The 11,893-nt window shown below is 36.8% G+C and overlaps 1 pseudogene; it reads left to right on the plus strand.

Moving 5' to 3' along the window:
* Positions 1-7,948: 7,948 nt before the first annotated feature.
* Positions 7,949-11,893, plus strand: LOC112770449 (phosphoribosylamine--glycine ligase, chloroplastic-like; annotated as a pseudogene).

Below are 11,893 nucleotides of genomic sequence, written 5' to 3' on the forward strand. Positions count from 1 at the left end.
GATAATGCGAATTCGCACACCATCCTCAAAAGTAATATATATTTTACCCATCTTGTGCCAAAAGAAGAATATGTTAATACTATTATTGGCTCAAGCAATGTGATTGAAGGCTCCGGAAGAGCTATAATTTTGTTTCCTGGAGGAACAAAATTGATAATAAATAATACACTATTATCTACCAAGTCTTTGAGGAACTTGTTGAGTTTCAAAGATATTCGCCGAAATGGATATCATATTGAAACAATGAATGAGGAAATCATGAGTATTTATGTATCACAACTCATGATTTAAATAAAAAAGGTTATATTAGAAAAGTTACCCTCACTTTCATCTGGGTTATATTATATCAAGATTAGTGCAATTGAATCACATGCCATTGTAAACTAGAAGTTTACTAGCCCAAATGAATTCATAACTTGGCACGACCGATTGGGTCATCTGGGAACAACCATGATGTGGAGAATTATTGAAAACTTCCATGGACATTCACTAAAGAACAAGAAGATTCTTAAATCTAGTGAATTTTGTTATGCTGCATGTTCTCAAGGAAAGTTAATTTTAACATCATCACCAGTAAAGATTGGATTTGAATCCCCAGAATTCCTAGAGAGGATTCAATATGATATATGTGAACCTATTCATCCACCATGTGGATCTTTTAGATATTTTATGGTCCTAATAGACGCATCTTCGAGATGGTCTCATGTGTGCTTATTGTCTTCTCGCAACCTGGCATTTGCGAGATTACTGGCTCAAATTATTCGATTAAAAGCACAATTTCCAGAAAATCCAATCAAAGCAATTCGTCTTGATAATGCTGGTGAATTTACTTCTCAAGCTTTTGATGCTTATTGTATGGCTAATGGAATAAGTGTTGAACATCCAGTAGCTTATGTTCACACACAAAATGGGTTAGCAGAATCACTTATTAAGCGCCTCCAATAATTGCTAAACCCTTACTTATGAGAACAAATCTCCCAACCTCAGTTTGGAGGCATGCTATTTTACATGCCGCGGCACTTATTCGTTTGAGGCAAACAAGTTACCATTAGTTCTCTCCTATGCAATTAGCTTTTGGCCAGCAGCCAAATGTTTCCCATTTAAGAATATTTGGGTGTGCGATATATGTTTTCATTGTACCACCTTCTCGCATCAAAATGGGACCCCAAAGAAAATTGGGGATATATGTTGGATATGATTCTCCCTCTATAGTGAGATATCTTGAGATACAAACTGAAGAGGTATTTAAAGCTCGGTTTGCGGATTATCATTTTGATGAATCAAAATTTCCAATATTAGGGGGAGAGAATAAGCTTCCTGAAAAGGAACTTAATTGAAAAGCATCATCTTTGATGCATTTAGATCCTCGATTAAGGCAATGTGAACTAGAAGTTCAAAATGATTATACATTTGCAAAGAATAGCAAATGAATTGCCTGATGCATTTTCCGATACAAAGAGGATAACCAAATCTTATATACCAGCGGAAAATGCCCCAATTCGAATTGATGTCCCAGTAGGACAAGTAGCCACTGAAGAAAATTCACGCCAGAAGCGTGGCAGGCCTGTCGGTTCCAAAGACAAAAATCCTCGAAAGAGAAAAGAGGTAAATACTATTCCTGTTGAAAAAGACATAGTAAAGACACCTGCAGTTGTCCAAAATTCTGATATAGTTTTAACGCCAGAAGACGTTCAGGTACCTGAAAATTGTGAAAATGACGAAATCTTGATAAATTATGTCTTTACAGGAGAGAAATGGGACCGAAATAAGACAATTGTCAATGAAATATTTGCATATAGTGTGGCATTAAATATCATACATGAAAATAAGGATCTTGAACTAAGATCAATTGAAGAATGTCGATAAAGAAATGATTGGGCAAAATAGAAAGAAGCCATGAAGGCTGAGTTAGACTCACTTGCAAAACGTGAAGTCTTCGGACCTGTAGTCCGTACATCAGAAGATGTAAAACCTGTTGAATGCCGATGGGTATTTGTGAGAAAATGAAATGAGAAAAATGAAGTTGTACGCTACAAAGCTCGACTTGTAGCACAAGGTTTCTCACAGAGACCCGGTATAGATTATGAAGAAACGTATTCTCCTGTAGTGGATGCGATAACATTGCGTTATTTGGTCAGTTTATCTGCTATCATAAACTGCATATGCATTTAATGGATGTGGTAACAGCCTATTTATACGGCTCATTAGATCGGGATATCTATATGAAAGTCCTTGAAGGACTAAAGATATCTAAACCATCCAATGAATATTTGCAAGAGTTATACTCAGTCAAATTGTAAAGATCTTTATATGGTTTGAAGCAATCTGGACGAATGTGGTATAATCGTCTTACTGAGTATCTGACCAAAAATGGATTTAAGAATGATGATATATGTCCATGTGTTTTCATAAAGAAATCTGCATCTGGATTCATTATAATTGCTGTGTACGTTGATGATTTAAATATCATTGGGACTCCTGAAGAGATTCCAACAATTATAAAAACTCTAAAAGAAGAGTTTGAGATGAAAGATATTGGAAGGACTAAATTTTGTCTCGGCCTGTAGATCGAGTATATAAAAAATAGATCTTTATTCATCAAACAACATATACAGAGAAGATCTTGAAAAGATTTTATATGGATAAGTCACATCCCTTGAGTACCCCAATGATCATAAGATCTTTGGATGTTGAAAAGGATCAATTCCGTCCTAAAGAAGAAAATGAAGATATCATTGGTCCTGAAGTACCATATCTTAGTGCCATTGGAGTGTGCTAATGTATCTTGCTAATAATAGACAACCCGATATATCATTCGCTGTAAATTTATTAGCAAGGTATAGTTCCTCTCCAACCAGAAGACATTGGAGTGGAATCAAACAAATCTTTCGATATCTTCATGGAACGGTTGATATGGGATTGTTTTATCCCTATGGATCAAAGTCACAACTAGTTGGCTATGCAGATGTAGGGTACTTGTCTGATCCACATAAAGGGAGATCTCAAACAGGATATCTGTTCACATATGTTAGTACAGCTATATCATGGAAGTCCACGAAGCTGACGATAGCAGCAACCTCATCTAATCATGCTGAAATACTAGCAATACATGAAGCAAGTCGCGAGTATTTTTGGCTCAGGAGTTTGATCCAATATATCCTGTCATCATGTGGACTGATTGATCATAAGATAGCTCCAACTGTCCTGTTTGAAGATAATACAGCATGCATTGCTCAACTTAAAGGCGGATACATCAAAGGTGATAGAACAAAGCATATTTCTCCCAAATTCTTCTCCACTCATGATCTTCAAAATCAAGGGACAATTGATGTCCAACAGATCCGCTCATGTGACAATCTGACAGATTTATTTACAAAGTCACTCCCAAAATCCTCCTTTGAAAGATTGGTACATGAAATTGGGATGCGCCGATTTCAAGACATTAAATGATGTCGACAAGAGGAGGAGACTGTACTCTTTTTTTCTTGGTCAATTTTTTTCCCAATGGATTTTTCTTGACAAGGTTTTTAACAAGGCAGTCCCATCACAAAGGATTTTGTACTCTTTTTCCTTCATTAAAATTTTTTCCATTGTGTTTTTCTTTAAGGTTTTAACGAGGCATAATCCTAAATGGTCATCCAAGGGGAGTATTGTGATAAGAATGAGAAATGAGTTGGATGCCCATTAATTCTTTGGCGGCTCAATTTCTCAATGAAATAATTTTTAATTTTCAATTAATAGAGTGTGAAAAATCAAGGTTTTGTATGTGTATAAATAGAGGCTTAAGCTTCGGATGATAACACATCAATAACAACAATCTCCTCTCTTTCTATATTGTCTTCTTCTCTTTTTTCATACGTTGCTAATATATAATAGTAGTGAATATATAAATTACTTCTATTATTATAGTGAGATAATTATATTAGTAAACATCAAAATTAGAGTCTTCTATTTACATTTTATTTTATATTATATCTTCCTTATTTATTTATTCTACAACAAGGACATTATATAATATATATTTTTTGGTAAGACAATATATAATGCATAATTAAGCATTAAATGCAAATCAAAGTTTAAGATTGTTTTAGAAAAAAATTCTTTTAAATTTAAAGATATTTAATTGTATTAGAAATTAAATTTTAATTTAATTTTACAAAGACTAAAATATATATAAAAAATTATTTTAAGAGACCAAAATATTCTTTTAGAACTAATTTAAAAAAAAGTGATACCCTTATCAAATTAATTAAAATCATTTAGTTTAATCAGTCATGCTATATGACCAATAAATATTATCATCTTTTGCTTCTTCTCCTCATCTTCTACTTTTTCTTTTCATCATCACCATTTTCTGCTTCTTTCTTCTTTTATTCATCTTTTTTTTTGTTTTACCTTCTCAAATTTTTTTTACTCTCTTAACAAGAATAAAAATAAAAAAATCAAACAAAGAAGAAGAAGAAGACATAATGCTGTAAAATTACTTGAAAGAGAATGAACTTACATTCATTTAACTAAAAAAAAAGAAAGAAATAAGAAAAAAAGAAGAAGAAATTAGAGAAAACATTTTTCTGTATTTGCAGCAAATTTAGGTGTAACACGAAGATATTTGAGTATATTTTTAAGAATTTTGGGTGTATTTTTATTCTGATAATTTTTGCATAATTCAAAACTCTTCATCTTCTTCCTCCTCATCTTCTACTGCTTCTTCTTTCTCATCTTCTTTTTGTTTTTTTTTTATAATTCTTCTTGGGAGAAAAAATCAAACAAAAAAGAAAAACAAATACATAATGTTGTAAAATTAATAGAAAGAAGAGGAGGAAAAAAAATACAGCAAAAAAATGACGATAAAGATGAAACACGTGAAGTAAAAGAAGGAGAAACACAAAGAAGAAGGAGAAGAAGAAGGAAGAAGAGGAATGCGAAGCGCGCTATGAAAACGGTTGAGTAACGCGTGTTAACACGCTTTTATAGGTGGGCGTGTTTTTTGTTGGATTTTTTCCAACTTGTATCACTTGTATGTTTAGCATAATTGTTTATTAATAGACCAAAATATCATTTTAGTATTAATTGTTTAAAAGACAAAAATATCATGACTAGTCGTTTTTTAAACCAGGGCCAGAACTACGTCGTTTTAAAAGACCAATAATCTCCCACAGCCACCGTCCTCCTCTTCTCTCGGCCAGCCACCGTTCTCACTTCTCCCCCTCCGCCACTCTTTTCTTCCTCTCCCAGAAGCCACGAGTTCCCTTCTCCCTCTCCCAGAATCCGCGAAGTTCTCCCGCCGCCGTCGCCTTCCCATCGTCGTCTTCCTCCGTCTCGTCGCCGTCGGTGCCTCAGTTCCGGTACGCATAATTCTCTAGTCCTCTTTGATCCTTGCTGCTGTTGGGTTTATTCTTCTTGCTGTTTGATGTGTTGTTCACAGTTCACTACTTCACTTTTTGCTGTTGTTAATTTGATAAATTGCTATATGAGTTAATTGTTTTTTGTTTGGTTTGTTAAATTTTTTTGCTATGTAGTAGTTTATTGAATTTCTTGCCACTAAGTTAATTTTTTTTCTGGATTTTGTTTAAATAAATATTTTAAATATTTTATTTACTAAAATATAGAGGTAATTTATAATTTTAGGTAACATTATTTATTTAATGTAAATGAATTAATAATACATGTATCTCGTAGTAAGACAAGACACATTTTTTAAACAAATAAAACGGGTGTACATGCGACGAAGGATCCCAATGTAACTGTAAACGAGATACATGTCTTATTAATTTATTTATACTATAAATGAGATACGGACATAATAATTTCGTTTACATTGTAAATGAGAGATATAGTACGGCAAATTTCGCTCAATTATAAAATGATTTGTAAGTATTCGCCTTGAGCATAAATATATCACTTCTTACCCATTGTTCTTCTTTGTTCTTTCAATAGGTTTAATAAAAATGTCTAGTGGTGAATACTTTTTTGTGAGTGTATATCTGAATGGTCACATAAGAAACAGTGACGATGAGGTTGTTTTTGAATGTGATAATCCTATTCTATTACGCGCTCGGCGATTAAGTTCTTTGTCTGAGTTGAAAAGCCTAATATTGACGAGTTTGGGTGCTAATAAGACAAAGGAGGTTGGAAGAGTTGGGTATAGATGGTTAGCACCGACGGGAAATAGAGTATTTCGGTTTCGTCTGTTTTGGTTAGATGACGATGAGCATGTGCGCTGGATGTTTGATGTCCACCAAATCATGACCGAACAAGTGATGGAGCTTTTTGCGGAGTTTCGTGACGTAAGTGGTGAATTTTTTTTGTGAGTGTATATCCTAATTGTCAAATGAGAAACAGTGATGATGGAGTTATTTTTGAGTGTGATAGTCCTATCCTATTGCGCACTCGTCGATTAGGTTCGTTGTCTGAGTTGAAGAACCTAATATTGGCGAGTTTGAGTGCTAATGAGACAAAAGAGGTTGGAAGAGTTGGGTATAGATTGTTAGCACCAATGGAAAATAAAGTATGTCGATTTCATCTTTTTCGGTTACATGGCGATCAGCAGATGCGCCTGATGTTTGATATCCACCGAAAAATCATAACCCAACAAGTGATGGAGCTTTCTGCGGAAGTTAGTGATGTAAGATGGTGATCCTGGGCACTCAAATTTTGTCCAAGATGACCCACCTTTTGCACCACCACCTTTGCAGCGTGTTAGTCCAGTGGAACACATGGAAGTGGATAGCGAGGAGTTGGATGAAGAATACATCGCCGACAGCAACGAAAGTAGTTCTTCTGGGGATGAGGAAGAGTTTGTACCAGAGAACCCGGTAGGTGGAACAGTTCAGTATCTTTTGCCTGCCCCAAAACCAGTTTCGAAGTTGTCAGCTGTAGCTAGTCACTATCACACACTGAATCTTGACGCAATGCATGAGGATACTCCAGTTTTCAATACGAGGGGGGGGGGATTACAACACAAACAGTAGTGTGGAGTTTCACATTGGACATAGATTCAAGAGTAGGGAGGCTGTCATGCTAGGTGTGAAGAATTATAGCATTCGGAGGAGTGCTGAGTACAGGATTGTCGAGTCTGATCGAATGAAGTACAATGTGTGTATTGTACTCCGATAAAATCTTGGATATTGGTAAGCCACTTTATGATGTCTAAAGTAAGCATATTTTTGTTTATCATATTTATTTTGGGACCAACATAATGACATATAATAATTCCATTTTAATTTAATTGAACAGGGAGGTACGTAAATTTGGAGGACCGTATATCTGTCTAGCTCCCACCATGTCTCAGGACCATCGACAGTTAGACAGCAACCTCATTTGTAATGTCATCATGCCCCTCATACAATCCAACCCAGCCGTATCTATCCCTGTCCTACAAAATGCAGTCAGACAGAGTTATTACTATAAACCCTCATATAGGAAGGTTTGGATGGCAAAGCAAAAAACAATAGCCCAGATCTATAGTGATTGGGAAGAGTCGTACAACAAAATTTCGATATTGTTGTAAACATTGCAGAGTTGTTGTCCCGGCACAATAAGTGATTTCAGTGCGGTACCATACTATGATAACCACTTGTTGGACCGCAATTACAGCCAATTTGATGAGGTATTTTGGGTTTTTCCTCCTTGTATTGAGGCTTTCAAGCCTTGCAAGCCCTTTGTTTCTGTGGATAGCACACATTTGTATGGCAAGTATGGCTGTGTGTTATTAATTGCCGTGACACAAGATGGTAACAATAATATTCTCCCTATTACTTTTGCTATCGTAGAGTCTGAGACGACTAAGTCACGGTCGTTTTTCCTAAACAATCTAAGGATGCATGTGACACCACAAGAAGGGCTGTTGCTTATATCTGATAGATCCCAAGCAATCGAAACCACATTGAGAGCCAATGATAGTGGTTAAAGACCTCCTAATGCTTTTCATGCGTACTGTGTCAAACACATGGCAGCAAACTTCATGACCCATTTCAAATCATCAGAGGGTAAGCGATACTTGATGAATGCTGCATATAGTCCAAGCAGGGCTGGATACGAGTGGTATATGAATGCATTGAGAGGGTTATCCCGTAAGATGTCAGATTGGACCAACAAATTCAACAAGGAGATATGGTTACAACATTGTGATAGTGGTCGTAGGTTTGGGAACATGACTACAAATCTCACAGAGTGCATAAATGCAGTGTTAATGGGTGCGCAGTATTTACCGGTAGAAGCTATTGTTAGATGCACTTACGAGCGATTGCAACAATTGTTCGTCATAAAGGGCAGGGAGGCACAGTCACAACTGGCGGCTGGACAAGAGTTTTCACAGTGGCTGTACGTGCTATTGAGAAGAATAGGGAAGGATTGTCGAAGATGCGCGTAACACATTGTGATAGGAGGACCTTAGTGTTTGTGGTAGAGGAGTTAGAGCCTCTTGAGAGTTGGAGTCTAGGCTCATTTCGTGTCTGGTTGAGTGCGCGCACATGTGACTGTGGTATTTTTAGTCTCTTCATTTTCCGTGTTGTCATGCACTTGCAGCTTGTGCCGCTGCAAGTATTGATGGGGGAGATATGTTCATCCGGTTTACAGGCAAAAAAACGTCTTCAAGGTGTATGGGGTAGAGTTTCCACCAATACCAGATAAAAAGCTATGGCCGGAGTGGTATGGGACACGTCTGCATCCTAATCCCGCCATACGACAGAAAGCAACAAAAAGATCAGTTTTTATGAAATTCCAGAATGAGATGGACGAGGTTGTGCGTGCAGAGAAAAGATGTGGGTTATGCAGGCAACTAGGCCACACTCGGAGAGGGTGCCCGAACCAGCCAGTAGAGGATGACTAGTTGTGTGTCATTTTGTATTTATTTCGTAGTTGTGTTTTGAAATCTTTTAATTGTCGTGTTAGCTATCAATCGTATGTTGTGTTTATTTATTTTGCTATTTTTTTTGTGTTTTATAATTTAATGTACTTCATGGGTCTCAAAAAATATGCACAAATACCATATAAAGCAATATTATACAAACCACTAAAAAATGTTTATCATACAAGAAAATTAACAATAAATTACATTTTACAAGGAATTCAAAGTAATCAAAATGATACAGTACAAAATAAGTAACTAAAATAAATCGGCAATGCTGGTCAGGTGGGTAGTGAAGGCAATCCCCCGTGCCACACAATGGGGGCTGTGTCTTACGTGACGATCTCGTCGGCCGGGCGGTGGAGGAGGTGGGAAATGCGTAGGATGACGATACTGTGGCCACGGATATAGCTCTGTCTGATAGTGAGGAGCGTTAAGAGGATACTATGGTGGAGGAGGCAGAGGTTGTGATGCAGTCATCAACTGCCCATAGTCGACTGATGTTGGTGTGGCATATTGAGCATTAGGGTTTACTAAATAACCGATTCAAATGTCATAAATCTATGGTCTTGCATTTATTTTCTAAATCTATGGTATATTATTATATTTTTTTTGTAATGTCAAGTGTGCAACTTTTTCACCTGTTTGGTAGTGCACAACCTGTTTGATGAAATGCCTGAACGAATTTTGTGCCCAACATTATAATACTAATTTGAGTAATTTCTAAGCTCCATTTCTCGTTGATGATGCTAATTTCGTTCAAACCATAACAGGTTCTTGAATTTTTGTTTGCAGGGGATCAGTGAGTTATAACAATGTCATGTGTCATCTTCAACGTTGGAGCTTCTTTCAACCTTCATGGATGCTCTCATGTTGGAGATTCTAACCCATTTCACCTTAGAGTCCAACACTCTGTGTTGCAGAAGTCGTCTTCTACTTCTCTTTTCCTTTAGAACTTGAATTTTAGGAGCTCCAATGTTAGTCTTAGCGCCTCAAGCCCAAGCCATAGTGTTTTCAAATGCCCTGCTCAAAACTCAGTTATCAGGTTCTGTTGGGTTTGAGACAAACAATAGTTCTCGTAAGCACTGTACTTACTCTTTATCTTTTTATTTATAAATTCCCCTGTTTTTGTATTATGTAGAATCAGTTTTCTACATAATTTAATATATGTAGTTTTTTGGTAAAATAAAGTAAGACAAATACACTAATAATTTCATCTATAAGACCAAATATTTTTATGCCCTTTTCTTTTTTTGGAGAATCCATATTCTAAAACCAACACAATTGCATTGCATGGAGATGGAGTAAAATCTTAGCTAGAATGTCCTCAAAATCTTTTCTCTTTATTCAAATGAACTTTTGCAGATATGTACATGAATAGAAATGAGAGCTTTCAAGTAATTGATTGGCTACTGATAAATATAGGAGCCTTTGTTTCTGCTAAATGGATTGATGAGTTCAAACTTTTCAATTCTGTGACATTGTCTTTATTTTCACATGTTTGCTCACTAACTCACTTTCATTTCTGTGCAAAAGAAGAAAAGGTGATTGTTCTTGTTATTGGTGGTGAAGGACGTGAACATGCACTTTGCTATGCTTTGCAACGATCACCATCCTGTGATGCTGTATTTTGTGCCCCCGGCAATGCAGGAATTTCCAGCTCTGGAAACACCACTTGTATTACAGACCTCAATGTCCATGATGCAGCAGCAGTAATCTCATTTTGTCGTAAAACACGGGGTGGGACTAGTTGTTGTGGGACCTGAGGCTCCACTTGTTGCAGGTCTTGTAAATGAATTAGTTAAGGCAGGAATCCCAACTTTTGGCCCGTCTGCGGAGGCTGCAGCTTTGGAAGGTTCTAAGAATTTCATGAAGCATTTGTATGACAAGTATGATATTCCAACTGCTAAGGTCTGTTTCTCATTGATCAAATTAGTAATTTATCCTTATTTTATTGGACCTGCTTCTTTGTGCATTATTCTTTCATGCATTGTTTCTAATTTGTCTCGTTGAATCTCGTATCATTCTTATTTTAAGAGGATTAGTTAAACCTGTATTCTGTTGGGTTTTGGATGTGTAATGTCTTATTAATCCTGGATTAATTAATGCATTACAAAATATTTACAGACCCATCTGTTGCAAAACAATATATTCAAGAACAGCGAGCTCCGATTGTTGTCAAAGTAGATGGACTGGCTGCTGGAAAAGGAGTTACCCTTGCCAGGACACTGGAAGAAGCATATGAAGCTGTAGATTCAATGCTGGTAAAGGGTGATTTTGGTTCTGCAGGTTGTAGGGTAATTGTTGAGGAATATATAGAGGGAGAAGAAGTATCATTTTTTGCATTGGTTGATGGAGAAAGTACAATTCCACTTGAATCTGCTCAGGACCAAAACGAATTGGTGATGGCGATACAGGGCCAAATACTGGCGGCATGGGCGCATACTCTCTAGCTCCTGTATTAACCAAGGAGCTTCAGTCAATAGTAATGGATCATATTATCACCCCAACAGTGAAAGGAATGTCAGCAGAAGGTTGCAAGTTTGTTGGCCTTTTGTATGCTGGTCTTATGATTGAGAAGAAATCTGGCATGCCGAAGTTAATCGAGTATAATGTGAGATTCGGTGATCCAGAGTGCCAGGTCAGTTAAAGTCCTGAGATGGTTGCTTGCATCAAAACAATTATCGGTTTATATACAAAATTCTGTGTTTATGTTACTAATGTTGAGGCTACGTTGTTAACCGATGTATTTCATTTTCCCTTTGGGAATTTTAAACAGGTTCTCATGGTTCGGTTGGAGTCTGATTTGGCACAAGTCCTGCTTGCGGCTTGCAGAGGAGAGCTGAGCGGGGAATCTCTGAACTGGTTGCCCGGGTCGGCCATGGTAGTGGTAATGGCGAGTAAGGGATATCCTGGAAAACATGAGAAGGTAACATTGATTAAAAACCTTGAAGGAGCTGAGCATGCTGCCCCCTGGTAGGTTTCTATCGCCAGGATATTGGTTGGACAGCCCTTTCTCAAAAACAATATGCGACTAGAGGATAA

Source organism: Arachis hypogaea, chromosome 18 (genome assembly GCF_003086295.3).
Source record: "Arachis hypogaea cultivar Tifrunner chromosome 18, arahy.Tifrunner.gnm2.J5K5, whole genome shotgun sequence".
NCBI lineage: Eukaryota > Viridiplantae > Streptophyta > Magnoliopsida > Fabales > Fabaceae > Arachis > Arachis hypogaea.